The sequence below is a fragment of the Lolium rigidum genome, chromosome 7, assembly GCF_022539505.1.
Source record: "Lolium rigidum isolate FL_2022 chromosome 7, APGP_CSIRO_Lrig_0.1, whole genome shotgun sequence".
NCBI lineage: Eukaryota > Viridiplantae > Streptophyta > Magnoliopsida > Poales > Poaceae > Lolium > Lolium rigidum.
In genome coordinates this window covers 126,427,579-126,445,198 of record NC_061514.1, presented here as the reverse complement: position 1 = coordinate 126,445,198, position 17,620 = coordinate 126,427,579, and positions in this window count along the sequence as shown.

Sequence of the window (17,620 nt, the reverse complement as noted above, 5' to 3'; positions counted from 1 at the left end):
TTTTAGTAACAATGACACCGTAGCTAGAGTAATCGGACTAATACATGCCTACAAGATTATTCTCAGGTATTAGTCTATTAGGCATAATGGTGTAACAATTGAACAAGAAGGTGAAGGGAGACCCCCACTTCGATGAAATGGTGAACACCAGTTTTCCTCAGGCCGGCGCCTGGTCCGGTGGCACCAGGTGCTGCACCGGCCGGTCCGTCTGTTGCGGTCAGAAACCCACCGGCGGGCAGCGACTAGCAACACCGTAGAGCCGGGAACAACCCAGGGCTGCGGCTGGCCCTGGTCCCTCAGAGCGACGGCCCGCAAAGCCTTCTGGTCACACGTCCGATGCTGTCGCAAGGGCGTGCCACCTGACCTATACCTGGTCAGGAAGGTGTTGGATGATGCCTCGCTTAGTTTCCTGCATGGCATACACGTAAACATTAAATACGAGCCTCGATCGGCTCTCAGGTTATCCTGTGAATCGGCTCAAGGAGCTGATCCACCCATGATTCGTACAAGGTGTCCGAATATATGGTGGTCCTGCTTGATCAAGATAAAGCTAATGCGATCTACGACGATTTAGGGTTTTCACCGCATAATCGGATCATCCTACTCACGATTGGGCCTCGCGCTCGCGTACGGTGATTGTGAGCCGATCCTAGACAGGGCCTAAAAACCAACACGAGGTTGATCCCCGGAACATCCCTGTCTAGGGCTAGCAAACTACACCCTACACGCCGCCGGATCCTCCAACCCTTTGTAAGGCCTAACTATTGCGGATATTAAACTAATCCTTGAAGAACAAGGAGCAACCGTAACGGATCGGATCTACTAAACAATGATCAAGCGGGTGTCGCCCCTACACCTAAGATAGGTGTAAGGGCGGCTAGATGTATAAGGGTTGCACTACGACATCATATGATACGAAGAACAATGCTAACCCTAACACATCTAAGATAACTACGTTGCTCGCCATCAAAAAGGCTTCGATACGAGCAACGCATGAACAACGTAATAAGCTTGTGCTGCCTAGATCGCAAGATGCGATCTAGGCAGCATGGTGCTTACCGGAAGAAACCCTCGAGACGAAGGAGTTGGCGATGCGCCGAGATTGGTTTGTGTTGAACGTTGGTTGTTGTTTATTTCATAAACCCTAGATACATATTTATAGTCCCGGGGACTTTCTAATTCAGGCGTGCACCTAACCGTGCACGGGTAAAACTCTAACTTCTAATTTAAGATACGATCTACTATGGTACAGATACATGGGCAATTTAGCCCAACTCCTTCGTGTCAGGCCGCTTCAGAGATCCTCCACGTGTAATCCTTCAAACCCATCTCACTTACGGCCCATCTCCTGATTTGGCCAAAATCTGGTGATAACACCGTCATAGACCGGCTCTGGCGCCGATGCACACCGGGCGCATTTCAGGGACTCAGCAGCGCTCACCCGGCTACTTCCCGGCCCCTCGTCCGGTTCCTGCCGGCTGGCTCGGCGCCTCTCCCACCGACGCCGTCCTGTGCACCAGACGGCCCAGCGAATGCCGGCTCCTGCGCCATTGACTACCGGAGGACATGTACTGTAAGGCCAGAAGCTCGTCCGACACTGGCCTGGTGCTAGGCCTGGCGGCTACCGACAAGTCCGGTCTGTGGCCCGGCGGCACCGGGTGTGCCACCGGCCAGCCCAGCGGCAGCCCCGACAGACCGGCCTCCTCGACACATTGTTGAGCTGGACAAGTCCCCAACGATTGGATTTCAAGTGATACTATATATACTCCTTCTCCTAGCTTAGAACGGTTAGGGCACAACACTACAAACTATTCTTGAGCTCTCTCTCTCATACTCCATTGATAGAAACACCAAAAGCCTCAGATCTCCCTCTTGCTCCACCCAAACTTAAATCCCTCCGGGGGAAGGCTAGAGGAGGTCTTGATCTATAGTTCCACCGAGCCAAATCTTGTTCCCCTTGTATTCATCAAGATACTTGCTCTCTAGGGTTCCTTGGAAACCCTAGGTGGGCAAAAGTGTTCGGAAGCATTCGGGATGTGGATTTGCTCCTGACAAGATTGTGAATGTTTGGAGGCTGCCTCAAAGTCTACCACAAGTGAAAGAGATATTCCTTCGTGGGATAGGCTCGGAGAAGAAGGCGAGCCTTCGTAGCGTTCAGAAATCCTTCGTGGGATCCCCACCTCTCCAAACATGACGTACATTCTTGCAAACGAAGGGAACAGTGGAATACATTTCTTCTCCGTGTGCTTTCGATTATCCGTAACCGAACTCTTTACTTGTGCTATAGCCTTCGTGCTTGAGTTACTTGTATTATCATCTAGGGTGCCTCACCTTGTTTGCATTAGACTCACCTTTATATTCCACGAAGCCTAATATTGCAAACAAAGAATTAAAACTTGTAGAAACCTATTCACCTCCCCTCTAGGTTTACCATCTCTGAACTTACAGTATGGGTGCTACGTCCTCTGGTATGCCTCGCAACGCCCATTCTTGAAAGAAGTTATTCCGGGGGTACAATTTTGAGCACAACTCATTCATAAGAATCATAAAGATGGAGAATCTTCGCGAGCGTCATTTTAGATGAGCTAGTTATTAAGAAAAAATTACAGACTTAGAATACTAGGGTTATTCTTAAAACCCTTCACAACATGAGCTACCTCCTACAGGTTATATCGCTTTTTGGGAAAATGAGCTAGATCATGACCTTAGTCATGGCATAGTTTGCCAGAACAAGCCTATATTGCCCATAGGCGTGGAACTTGGGCTGGGAAGCAACGTTGGCTTTCTAAATTATCATTTCCTAGCCACAGAAAACTGAATTTTTATTTTTCCGAGCGCCGAAGAAGGTTTTTTTGTGAAGCATCTACAAGAAACGTAGTTTGCAATGGTACGAAATATATCCACAAAATTGGAATACCACTTCTGCACTATGGTTAATATACATGTTGCGTGTGTTTGCTTTCTGCGAAGTCATGGTATTTTATAGGGTATCCTTTGCCAACTTTGCTGGAAGCGGGCCAAATTTGAACTAAACGTCATCTTTCGTTTGTTTAAATTTTTTGAAAAAATAATTTTTAGGTCCACGCCATGTTGTTTTATGATACAAGCGCCGAAATGGGTTTTTTTTGGGTGAAGCATATACAAGAAACATAATTTTGCAATGATATGAAATCTATGCACAAAATTAGAAGACCAGTTCCGCACTATGGTTCACATACCTACTGCGTGTGTTCTCTTTCATAGTATTTTATACAGTGTCCTTTGCCAATTTTTCTGGAAGCGTGCTATATTTGAACTTAGCACAATCTTTCGCTTGTTCGAAAAATTGTGCGAAAATCATTTTTAGGTCAACAACATGTTTTTTACCAGGTTTCATGCGGCTCCCTCCGGTGGTGTGCCTCACAACTTCCTTTCTTGTGGAAAGTCATTCCGGCTGGTCCAAATTTGAGCACGGCTCAGTCAAAAAAAAAATCAGAAAATTAGAAAACCTTCGCCAGGCATCATTTTAGATGACCTAGTTACAAGGAAAAATTACAAACTTGGAATACAACAGTTATTTAAAAAAATCTCCACAAAATGAGCTACCTCCTACGAGTATGTATTTCTTTTAGGGAAAATGAGCTACGTCTTAACCTTTGGCATGCCATAGTTTGCCATAATGAGCCTATATTGCGCATAGGCACGAGACTTCGAACAGAAAGCAATGGGTTTATGAGTTAACCTTTGCTAGAAATGTTGGGTTTATGAGAAATGTTGAGGATAATGTGAGTGATCAAGATAATCCATATGACTTGGATGCTTTACTTTACTTGCACTATTTTTACTATTCATACAATTATTTTTAGTATTTTACAATTTTCTAGTGTTCGAGATATACCCAAGATGCAATAATAAAGTGGTTATTATATATCTTTGTGTTTATGATAAATGTTGCATACCATGCTATAATTGTATTAACCGAAACATTGATACATGTTTGTTATATAAACAACAAGGAGTCCCTAGTAAGCCTCTTGTATAACTAGCTTGTTGATTAATAGATGATCATGGTTTCATGATCATGAATATTGGATGTTATTAATTACAAGGTTATGTCATTAGATGAATGATATAATGGACATACACCCAAATAAGCGTAGCATAAGATCACGCCATTAAATTCAATTTGCTATAAGATTTCGATACATAGTTACCTAGTCCTTCGACCATGAGATCATGTAAATCACTTATACCGGAAGAGTACTTTGATTACATCAAACGCTACTGCGTAAATGGGTGGTTATAAAGATGGGATTAAGTATTCGGAAAGTATGAGTCGAGGCATATGGATCAAGAGTGGGATTTGTCCATCCCGATGACGGATAGATATACTATGGGCCCTCCCGGTGGAATGATATCTAATTAGCTTGCAAGCATGTGAAAAGGTCACAAGAGATGACATACCACGGTACGAGTAAAGAGTACTTGTCGGAGATGAGGTTGAACAAGGTATGGAGATACTGATGATCAAACCTCGGACAAGTAAAATATCGCGAGTCAAAGGGAATCGGTATCGTATGTAAATGGTTCAATCGATCACGAAGTCATCGTTGAATATGTGGGAGCTATTATGGATCTCCAGGTCCCGCTATTATTTATTGATCGGAGAAGAGTCTCGATCATGTCCGCATAGTTCTCGAACCGTAGGGTGACACACTTAAGGTTTGATGTCGTTTTAAGTAGATATGGAATATGGAATGGAGTTCGAATTTTGTTCGGAGTCTCGGATGGGATCCGAGACATCACGAAGAGGTTCGGAATGGTCCGGAGAATAAGATTCATATATGGGAAGTCATTTTCCGGGGTTCGGAAAAAATCCGGTGTTTTGACAGGAGCTTCTAGAAGGTTTTGGAAGGACCGGAATATTGTGGAAGGTTCCGGAAGTGTCCGGGACGACCCGGGCTGTCTAAGGAAGTCCGGAGGGTTCCATAATAGGTGTATCCACGTTTTCCTTAAGGGTTAAGAAGTTTCCCCTAAGGTAGATTCGGATTTGGCAAAAGAGTCCTAGTTCTAGTAGGTTTCGGCTGACAGAAATCTACCAGAACTCTCCCAAACTTTGGGGGCAGGTCTTGGACGACCCAAGGACCGTTTCCACCTATAAAAGGAGGGCAAGGGGAGCCCCAATAGGTGCACAAGTCGCAGCCCTTGCCCCCTCTCCCCAAACCCTAGCCGCCCCTTCCTCCTCCTCCCTCTTGCACGGCTACGGCGAAGCCCTGCCGGAGATCTCCACCACCACCGCCACCACGCCGTCGTGCTGGCGGGATTCCGAGGAGGATCTACTACATCCGCTGCCCGCTGGAACGGGGAGAAGGACATCGTCATCAACACCGAACGTGTGACCGAGTACGGAGGTGCTGCCCGACTGTGGCACCGTCAAGATCTTCTACGCGCTTTTGAAAGCGGCAAGTGATCATCTTCTGCAACAACGAGATCTAATCTCGTAGGCTTTGGAAATCTTCGAGGGTTAGTCTCATGATCTTCTCGTTGCTACCGTCTTCTAGATTGCATCTTGGCTTGTTATTCGTTCTTGCGGTAGGATTTTTGTTTTGTTTTCTATGCTACGAATCCCATCAGTTGTATCAGAGCCGTGTCTATGCATAGATTGGTTGCACGAGTAGAACACAATTGTTTTGTGGGCGTTGATGCTTTGTAGTCTTTAGTTCGTGTACTTTGCATCTTTGTGGCATAGTGGGATGAAGCGGCTCGGGCTAACTTTACATGACCGCGTTCATGAGATTTGCTCCACGCTCGACATGCAACTTGTATTGCATAAGTGGCTTTGTGGGTGTCTGTCTCTCCCACTATAGTGAACATCCAATTTACTCTTTCTATTAACAACACTAGAATCACCGTTGTGGTTCATGTTCGTAGGTAGATTGGATCTTGCTCGAAAACCTAAACCACGTAAAATATGCAAACCAAATTAGAGGCGTTTAACTTGTTTTTGCAGGGTTTGGTGATGTGATATGGCCATGATGTGATGATGAATATGTATGGGATGATCATTATTGTATTGTGGCAACCGGCAGGAGCCTTATGGTTATCTTTATATTTCATGTTGTAGTATTATTTCAAAGTAGTTGTAATAGTTGGCTACATGAGGTGAACAACCATGAAGACGGCGCCATGAACCTTGACGCTACGCCGACGACGATTGAGATCGTGCCCGTTGATGATGGAGATCATGTCCATGCTTTGGAGATGAAGATCAAAGGCGCAAAGACTAAAGGGCCATATCATATCACATATGAATTGCATGTGATGTAATCCTTTATGCATCTTATCTTGCTTAGATCGCGACGGTAGCATTATAAGATGATCCCTCACATTAATATCAAGATAATAAAGTGTTCTCCCCTCGTATGCACCGTTGCTACAGTTCGTCGTTTTGAAGCATCTCGTGATGATCGGATGTGATAGATTCTATGTTCACATACAACGGGTGTAAGCCATGTTTGCACACGCGGAATACTTGGGTTTGCTTGACGAGCCTAGCATGTACAGACATGGCCTCGGAACACAGGAAACCGAAAGGTTGAACACGAGTCATATGGATGATATGATCAACATGTTGATGTTCACCATTGAAGCTACATCATCTCACGTGATGATCGGTTTTGGTGTAGTGGATATGGATCGTGTACCAGTAAAAAACTATGAGGGATGTTGTATTAAGTGGGAGTTTATTAGTAATTAGATTAAAACATGAACTAATTATCATGAACATAGTTTGAATAGTATTTTGAATTAATTTGTAGAATTGGCATCCGTTTTCTACCATGCGCTAGTCTTGTAATTGAGATAGAAATACTGTTAAGTCTGACAAGTAACTTTACGGACTGGTACCGTATTGTTAAAGAATCAAGAAATGATTAAGTCCTATTGCAAACTTTTAGTAAACCTCACATTGTTGATTCAAAGAGCAATGGTTTCAATTAGTACCTAAAGTCGTCTTGTCTCCGTGAAACTTGAAGTTCAAATCCGTTTGAAAAGTAAGGAGCTGGAAACTTTGTTTTCATAAATAAGCAAGGTATGAGATATATGTGATATCTAAGACCTTATTACAAGATGATAGAATATAATCTAGTGAGACTACATCTATCTTATCTTAATTACAAAGGGAAAAGTGTTTCCTTGGTTTCGTCCGTCATGTTTACATCCTTTGTTTCGTCCGTCGCTATTCCTTGATTGTGCTTCCCGATCGTAGCTTCTCCTCGTGCAACGTCCGGATGGTATTTCATAACGTGCGTCATCCGGAAACCGGAAGGCTCACGCTCCGTAGAGGCCTTGCTGATATAAACACGCTCGACTCCCTTGCAGAAGCACCCGTCCCCAACAAGCGCGCACAACCGCGGTTCACTGAGAGCTTGTCGCCGGCATCAAATTCATTAGACCAGAAAGGCGCCCTACAGCCATGTTAGGTGGACCAGCTCCTAATCGTGCAACTCCATCACCTGTAGCCGCTGTTCGTGTTCTCCCTCCCGGACGATAGGAAGGCCGGGCCGAGATCCATCTACGAAGTCCCGCACAAGAGGATGAGAAGATCGTTACGAACTCAGATCTATACGAGACTTATAAATCGTCCCATCTAATTACGACTTCGCAGAGCGATTTTGTGTTCGTCCACACCGAAGAAATCGATCGGAGGAGCCCTAAGCCGAGCGAATCGACAACGTCCTATGGGACTCTTCAGCGTATCTTCCTCCTGGTGCGCGTTGGCTGCTTTTGACCGGCTTGACGCCTGACTGCCTAAGACCAGAGGGTGGCGTGCGAGCGGTGTGATCGGCCGCTCGTGCGTGCCTGTCCACGGCTCCACGCACGGGCCGGTGTGGCCACACATCGCAGCGGACTGGCGCACGGTGGACTGCAGCTGCACGCAGACTAGGTGCAGACTGCAGATGGCACGCTGGACGCGGGGCGACAGGCGAGGTACAGGAGCAGCCGAAACGCCGAGACCAAGGATCTCCTCTGCCAATCAACGCCCTACTTCTCGATCTGGCAATCATCTTGATTTGCCTACAATCAACCAGCGACGACCGGCTATCTCCAGTTTCGATCAACCGTTCGCCTGCTCTCACGTCTCACTGATCGCAGAGCAAAGAGCCTGCTCTCACGTTTCCGGTCAGATCGTATACACTGCTTTGATCTGGAAAAGAAGATATAATGGGAACCATATGATGACTATTATTTGATCGTGTGACTGCTGACTGTTGCCATCCGCCTTCGCCAATTCCACGATACCCTGACTGGAGCAATGGCCATCCGTTGTTATTTTGTCTCTCTTCCCTGGTGCACACTTATAAATTTCATACTAGAGACGCAAAGCAGGTGGGGTCGTGGAGAAGTACTTCCACGGGAGCAAATCCATGATGTTGCATAGTTAATGTAGAGCACATCGATTTGTAAAACGTAATCACTTAGTGATGATTTTATAGGGAGGAAAAAAAGTAATATGCAATTTATTCTAATGATTTTAAAGGGTTAGTTACGATCATGATTTAGTAGTACTGTTTTTAAAAGGGTCTCTCTTTAAGTTTCATGGAGCTATTTGCTCGTCTGAATTTGCAGACTGCATCCGTGCTTCTTGCTAAACGTGGTGCAGCTATATGGTTGATGAACTTTGTGCAACATTACATTTCTTGATGCCACAAATAATCCAAAGTTTCGGTACTGCGGTTGATGAGAACATGTGACGACTATATGTGTATAATTTTTTTTTCATGTTTCAAAAATAGAGATGAGGAAGCGACAAGTTGAAGTTCTACTAACAAAACCTTATTCAGTTCGCCTCAATAACTCTTCCAGTGCACCCCATGGGCTCCGTGACCACACGGCTCTCTAGGGAGGAAACAAGGGTGACAGGGTGTTTGGGTAGTATAGGGCCACATAAACGCACGGATAATTATGTAAAGGAATTGACTAACCACGTACATTATCATGTCTCTGACAAATTAACCCGGTGCAACGCACGGGCAAATTTCCTAATACCTAATAATAAAAGCAAAAGGATTTCTCCCTCGGTCGTTCGTCCAATTCAAAACTGCCCTAAAAGTTGGCACAAATTACCCACCACTGCCACCCGGAAGTTAAAATATATAAGTTTGGTAGTCAAAATTTGGTCCGTCCGCGTGGTTTGGTACATCACAAAGTTTCATCCGTCTGTTCCCTTTGACCCAACGTGTTCAACTCTGATTCCTATACTTAGTTGTCTCCTTTCAGAGTTGTATTCAGCACGGCTTTGCCACCCGGCCTTAAAACTGGATGCTCTACCGTAGATTTTCACGCCTGTCGCCTTAGACCCCTCCTGCTCGCATCCAACCTACGTCCGGCAATGGTATACGTACTGAGCGACGGCGGTCGTCGCGGCGCCGGCACCGTTCAACTTGATGGCTTAGCGGCAAAGACCTGATGGCGTCGTCGGGTAGACCCGGTGGTTCCGCCATCCTCACTATAATGATGTCGATCTGGAACTATGGATCGGAATTTCTCTTCTTTGCACGTCACTTCAACACCTCGGTCCCCGTCACGAAGCTATTCTGCACATATGGATGAGCCGCGTGAAGTGTTGCAGTTGGCAACTCGATCTGCCGGAAAGGTTATTTTTCTGAGATTTCCGAGTAGCATCTGGGGCAGCCACCGGGCGCCGTCCAGCCGAGAGCGCTGACGTCCTCATCCACCTCAATAGGCTGTGTCCGACGAGGTGGTAATCGAAGCTGAGATCGAGGCCTCGCTGCACGACTCTCTGAACCTGTGGGACTTTCGCCAGACGAATCCAGATCGGCAAGATGGTAAATTGGTAATCGATCGATCCCCATCGACGGCCTTTATGCATTACTTTATTCCAAGGTTTTAAATAGCGCGCTATTTCATTTAGCGAGGACCTTCTCCAAACGCTATGCACATTATAGCGCGCTATATATAAAATAGCATTTTGCAAAAAGACATGCAAATGTTAAGGATTTCGGCAACTAAAATCTTGTCCAACAGACAAATTGCATAACCACATCGTCAAATTAGATTCCTAGGACCAAATTAAAGACCACATTTTTTTAACACATACTAACATTATGATTTAGAGACAATAAAGGTGAAAGTACTCATTCAGAATCAGAAGAACTACACATCAATAGTTCAATACATCTACGCATCTACAAATCAGGATGAGGAGGAGGTTCTAGTCGGTTCTAACCTGGTGGGTGATTTTTCTAAGGCGTCTCCGACATCCGAGCCAAAGGAAGTAGCCGACAGAACTCTGTGGGAGGAAGCAATGGACGCCGACGTCACGCTGGAAGAGGCAGCCACCGCCGTCGCTTCCGTGCGGAACTGCTAAACTAGGATTTAGGCTAGGTTTTGCCGTACGTATACGGGCTTTAGGTATTTAGATTTGTTGGGAAAATTGGACTTTTGGGCAGATGGGTTGGCATACAGTTTTGGACCTTTGTTTTTTGCAGCTAAACGTTTTAGCGCCGCTACGTGTTATGTGTTTTAGCGCGATTTAGCACGATTTAGCGTGTTATTTCGTGTTTAGCACTGTAGCGACCATTTTCTGTCAAATATAGCGTGGAGGGTCCAAATCCGCTATTGCGCGCTAAAACCGGCGAAATTGCGCGCTATTTAAAACCTTGCTTTATTCTTCGTGGGTTTCGCTGTTGCTTATGCCTCCGGCGTGGTGGTACCTGCCATGCCCTCTTGTAGCGCTCAGCAATTCGTAATAAGGAATAGGCTGAAGCTGTAGTGCAATTACACAGCGACCTGGGTGGAGATTGGAGCGATTTGGACATCTTGATCGCTATCTCCGGCGTGGTGGTACCTGCCATGCCCTCTTGTAGCGCTCAGCCATTCGTAATAAGGAATAGGCTGAAGCTGTAGTGCAATTACACAGCGACCTAGGTGGAGATTGGAGCGATTTGGACATCTTGATCGCTATCTAAATTGAAGGCCCATGTCAAAAAAAAAAAAATTGAAGGCACGGAGAGAGAGCACCCATGAGCTGGCCAAGATGTGGCTATCTGATGGTAATTTATTTTTTAATTCTACTCCCTAAGTGTATTTTGCCAGACATATGTTATAACTGCAATCATGTTCCAAATGACATATAAAGCTCTGTTTCACCTAAAAGAAAAATTAGGTAATGAGTGGCTAGAGTCAGTATTATAATATTACAATGTGCATGAATCTGGCACTGTACCGTGAGTTTCAGCCTTTAGTTCTGCTATGATGAAATTTCAAATATGTTTCTTGTTGTTTTCCACTATAAGTTGGCTGAACCCGCAAAAAAAGTTAGCTGATATATACATAGCATCATAGATATTTAATTGTGGAGTTAACCTCTTTTTGGTGGACTTGTGCAGGTAACGTGAACATAAGATGTTTCTTCGGGATTCCAAGAAAGTAATTATAAAGTTGGTGCTGGAGATAGACATGTTAACCATTTGTTTGTGAATTATCCGTTGACCAAATATCAATTTGAACAAGCACCAAGAAGCAGGTGATGGGCACAAGACAAGGCGGCGAGCGAATAAATTTTTTTTTTTGACCCTGGACTGCGAGGCAAAGCCCCACAACAATTTTTTTATTTATTTAAAGGATAAAAGAGGAGTTTACATTATATACAAAAAGAAACTAAAGAAACTAGAACGAAAACTAAAAAAAAGATCAGATTTTTGCCTCTAAGGTAGAGACTTAATCCAAGAAAGAAGACTATCCTTATGTTTTGCTTTAGTTCTATATAATGCAGCAGAGTTATATCCTGGATGAATTTGCTTCTCCACTTAGTGAAAGAGCACTTCTCATTTCTAAAAAATTTCCCATTTCTAATTATCCATATGTTCCAACAGGCAGTCATCAACACTTTCATAAAGAAAGGATGTCCAAAGCTTTTCCTGGCCTGATCCAACACTTCCTGCAGATAAGGCGAGCGAATAAATTGTTGCACATCCCAGGGAAAGGGAATGCTGCTAGATTTGGAATAATCTGGGACTTAAAACCCATGCAATTTATAATTTTGGTGAAGGTATGTTAACAGGTGAGAGCATCTAAAATGCCTATATACTGATAACAAAATCTTGATTTTTGGATTACATACAGAATGCTAATATAGCGTTTGCCTTCGATGTGGTCACTGCTTATGTGCATAATGTGTGTGCTTCATCGACTGATGCATCTTTTGACCGTGAGGCATTTGGCAAAAGAAGCATACTTTTGGCTCTTTAAATGCATACAAAATTGAAATATATTTACACGATAATCTGAGTTTGACATCACTGTTTTCACTGTCAATTTGGTTTGACAATATACAAGATTGCCACTCCTAAAGAAATATAGCTTTTTCTTATTTTCTTCATGCTAAACGCTGGATGTGTGGAACTAATGACGAATGTTGGAATTTCACTTCTTTTGGAAGATGGAATTTTTCAGATAAACTCCATGGTTGATAGCAACCGAGCCTTCTTGAGTTCCACTGGATAGTGAGAATCATGGACCTACTCAAAACAATAGCTATCAAGCTTGTTTAGATAGATTTCTGAATTAATTGTTTTCCACTTTGGTTTAATCTCTCAAATTATGCTAAGTTTTCAGAAAAGGCATCTTAATGTGTCTTTATAATGAAAAGTATGAAAATGCTTAGTAAAATGCCACCATATATGCGAAACTTAATAGTACCTTCGATTGGATGGAGAGGGAAGTGGAGAGTGATGCCTTAGAGTAGAAGGAAGGAGAGGGTTGTCCTCTATTACGAAACATTACTATCATTAACCAATGGCACCGTGGGTAATTGGCCGAGAAGAAACAATTCACTATTCCCTATTAGCACATGTAGATATAGATAAAGTAAAGATGAGAAGTGTCAACGTGAATGAGTTTTCTTCCGATGCAACGCACGGGCATTTTTGCTAGTAAACTCATAAGTTTTATGGGAATGTACGAAGGTTGAAGACACCAGGCGTCCCAATCCTCCAACTAAGTTGGGCACTAACGATATTTGCATATCCATGAAGTGATCGTCCTTAGTATGCACCATTGCTAAGACTCGTCGTTTCGAAGCATCACGTGATGATGGGGTGTTATAGATTCTACGTGTGCATACAATGGGTGTAAGCCATATTTGCACATGCGAATACTGAGGTTAAACTTTACGAGCCTAGCATGTACAGACATGGTCTTGGAAAGTCATCATGATATGATGGATAAAATTATGAGTGAAATTGTTCATCATATTACAAAGTTACTAATAGTGAAATCTGAAACACTTATCATATGATGATCAACTTCAAAGTAAGAACCTCAAGGTTATTGGTATTTGACCAACAAACCTAGAAGTTATTGATGTTGAAGTGTTTTTCTAAACTACAAAAGATATTTTGGCAGAAAGAAAGAAAATACTAGAAAGTCTAGCTCATGTGTATATAAATGATATACATGTTATGGATGTATTCCTTGTTTGGTCACATAATGAAATTCTTTGGTATTTGTACCAGATTGGTTGGTATGAGATGTCATACAGTACAACGCAATACAAGAATACGATGGCCTAAGTGACTGATAAGTAATATGGTAATAATGCACGTCTGGAACATAATAAAGTTTTATTATGTTTGTCTTTGGCATTCTACCTAGCCCTTAGAATTTATAATAAAGAACTTAATAATTGTTATTTTGCTCTGGTCAAATGAAAAGAATGAGTTGTTCAAATTATGACATTACTCCATGTACGATGGATAAGTTATTATAAATCTTAATGGTGAAATACACATACATAACACTGACGCTAAAATGCCATAAGGCAAATGATTTGAATTCCACTTATTTGTGGAACCGCCATTTAGGTCATGTTAGAAAGGAACGCATGAAGGAACTCCATGCAAATGGATTTTTGGAGTCATTTGATTTTTGAATCGTTTGGCGCTTGCAAATATCTTCTAAAGAGAATGACTAAAATACCGTTCATAGGCCAAGAGTTGAACGGGCAACTAACTTAGTGGAAACATACATGATGATGTATATGGTTCACTGGGCATAGTTGTGAGCGGGAGATTCTTCTACTTCATGAAAACTTCCAACAATGAATTGAGTATATATATGTGGATATATTCGATAAGAAAGAAGTTTGAAACATTTGAATGGATTCAAATAAATTTCAGCATGAAGTGGAAATCATCGTAATAGAAAAGTCAAATATCTATGATTAGATCATGGAGGAAATATTTGAATTACGAGTTTTAGCGAACATCTAAGAGAGTTATGAAATTATTCTACAACTCACGTTTCTTGGAGTATCATAGTGATGATGGAGTATCCGAGAGACGTATCCAAATCTTGTTGGATTAATGATGATATAAAATAAAATGATGTCATTATATTTGTGGATTATGCTTTAGAGACTACCGCTTTTACACTGAATAGAGCATCATAATGATCCGTTGAAATGACACCATACGAGTTATGGTATGGGTATGAACCTTAATAGTCATTTCTTAAATTTTGGTATGCATAGCATATGTAAATAAGTTTACAACCAAAATCGGATGAATGTCTTTGTTGGTTATCCCAGTGATTTGATTTTGAATTCTTTCCACTATGGAGACAAAGACAAAAGTGTTTGTCAATGTTTCTTATTTCCAAAAAAATTGTTTCTAGCGAAGTATTTGAGTGGGAGGACAATAGAACTTGATAAGGTTTATGAACCTGAGCAAATAATCAGAGTAACACAGCATCGGAAATGGTTCCGGAAGCGGCCACAACGATCATGGCTCCCATGACTACAAAGTGTTTTAGCCATGGAGATCGAAGTACATATTGAACCTTGTAGGTATGGTTTACTTTGTGATCAAATAAATGATTTGTGGACAAAGGATTGATTTTGAACAATGATAAACCAACTACAAACAAAGAAGTTATGATGGGCCCTGACTCCGTTAAAATGGCTATACACCATGAAATCCAAGATAGATGAATACTTTTTGAAAGTAAAAGGATCTATAAAATTGATGGACTTGGATGGAATATCCTTGAATAAGTTCAACTTGTCGAAAGATTGTTTACGACAAAGTTCAAAGAGTTGACTACGATAAGATTAGATCTTCCGTAGCGATGCTCATAGTCTATGTGGATTATTCTAGTAATCGCTACATATTTCTTTTATGAGATATGCTAGTAGGATGGCAAAATACATTACTTAACAGAAGTGTGTATTAAAGGTGTATACAAGATACAACCAAGAGTTTTTCTGGTCCGTGGAATACTAGATAGGTATACAAACTTCAATTGGATGAAGTGAGTATCGCGGAGTTGGAATCTTCACTAGATGAAATAGTCAAAGAGTTTTTTAATTTCATCATAAACGATGAAGATGCTTGCATTTGCAAGAAATTAAGTGGGAGCGCTGAGACATATTTATAATACTTTATGTAGATGACATATAGTTGGTTATAAATGATGTAATTATATACTTTATTATAAAAGGTTTCATTGAGAATTAATTTCAATGAAAGGATATGGACTGAAACATATTTAGTGTCAAGATGTATGAAGATAGATTGAAACACATAATAAGTTTAAGTCAAAGTACATAGAATGAATATTGAAGTAGTTCAATATAGAAATATTAAGAAGGTGTTCTTTTCATGTGAAGGTTTAACAAGACTTAAGTGTATTTGACACTCGATGAGTAAAAACACATGAGTGATTTTAGATCACGAATAATATGTACAAAATCAGATGTCCTGTGCTCTAAAAAGTTAGGAGCATATACCAGAATTATTCATGTGATGATCATTGGACAACATTAAGAATATCCCTGAGTGCATTAGAAGAACCAAGGATATATTTGTAAGTTTTATATGGGGTAATGACAAATGAATCGTTGTAAGGTGTTACACCGATATTAGTTTGGTCACATATAAAAATGAATTTCAATCTCAATTAGGCTAAGTGTTGATTAAAAGGTAGCACAATGAGCTAGAAGATGTCTATGCCAGATTTAGATGAGTTCTAAATATTGTGACAGATTCTACAGAAGAAGGCAGAGTATGTCATTGTTTTTGACAATGATTGAGGATGTTAAGTCGATAAGTTCTTTGAGAACTTGGTGTAATTCCGATAGTGTCAGAACTTTAAAGCTATATTGTGTGTGATAATATTAGTGACATATTTCAGACCGCGGAATTAAGGTTCCACCAGAAGACCAAACATATTTAATGCCGACTCATTTGGAAAATGAGTGATGCGTGAAGACACAAATGAATTGCAAAATACATACGTTTCTGAGCATGTTAGATCCGTTGACTGAAACCTCTCCCGTGATCAAAACATGATAAGCACCAGAAGGCTGATACGTCCCAAACGTATCTATAATTTCTTATCTTCCATGCTACTTTATTGATGATACTCACATGTTTTATACACATTATATGTCATTATTATGCATTTTTCGGCACTAACCTATTGACGAGATGCCGAAGAGCCAGTTGCTGTTTTCTGCTGTTTTTGGTTTCAGAAATCCTAGTAAGGAAATATTCTCGGAATTGGACGAAATCAACGCCCAGGGGCTTATTTTTCCACGAAGCTTCCAAAAGACCGGAGGAGATACGAAGTGGGGCCACGGGGCGCCGCCACACTAGGGCGGCGCGGCCTAGAGGGGCCCGCGCGGCCCTAGCGTGTGGGGCCCCCGTGACGCCTCCTGACCTGCCCTTCCGCCTACTTAAAGCCTTCGTCGCGAAACCCCCAGCACCGAGAGCCACGATACGGAAAACCTTCCGAGACGCCGCCGCCGCCAATCCCATCTCGGGGGATTCAGGAGATCGCCTCCGGCACCCTCGCCGGAGAGGGGAATCATCTCCCGGAGGTCTCTTCATCGCCATGATCGGCTCCGGATCGATGTGTGAGTAGTCCACCCCTGGACTATGGGTCCATAGCAGTAGCTAGATGGTTGCCTTCTCCTCATTGTGCTATCATGTTAGATCTTGTGAGCTGCCTATCATGATCAAGATCATCTATTTGTAATCCTACATGTTGTGTTTGTTGGGATCCGATGAATATTGAATACTATGTCAAGTTGATTATCAATCTATCATATATGTTGTTTATGTTCTTGCATGCTCTCCGTTCCTAGTAGAGGCTCGGCCAAGTTGATACTTGTGACTCCAAGAGGGAGTATTTATGCTCGATAGTGGGTTCATGCCTCCATTAAATGCAGGACCAGTGACAGAAAGTTCTAAGGTTGTGGATGTGCTGTTGCCACTAGGGATAAAACATCGATGCTTTGTCTAAGGATATTTGTGTTGATTACATTACGCACCATACTTAATGCAATTGTCTGTTGTTTGCAACTTAATACTGGATGGGGTTCGGATGATAACCTGAAAGTGGACTTTTTAGGCATAGATGCATGTTGGATAGTGGTCTATGTACTTTGTCGTAATGTGTCAACACCCGGATTTTTAAGTCCAGATGCCTATTATGTCATTCATCGCAATCCCAGGATATTGTTGTTGCGAGGCATAATAGTCGAATATCACAGTCATTATTTATTACAAGCCATAATGTCTTACAATCTTGAATCACATGATTCATATTACACAAA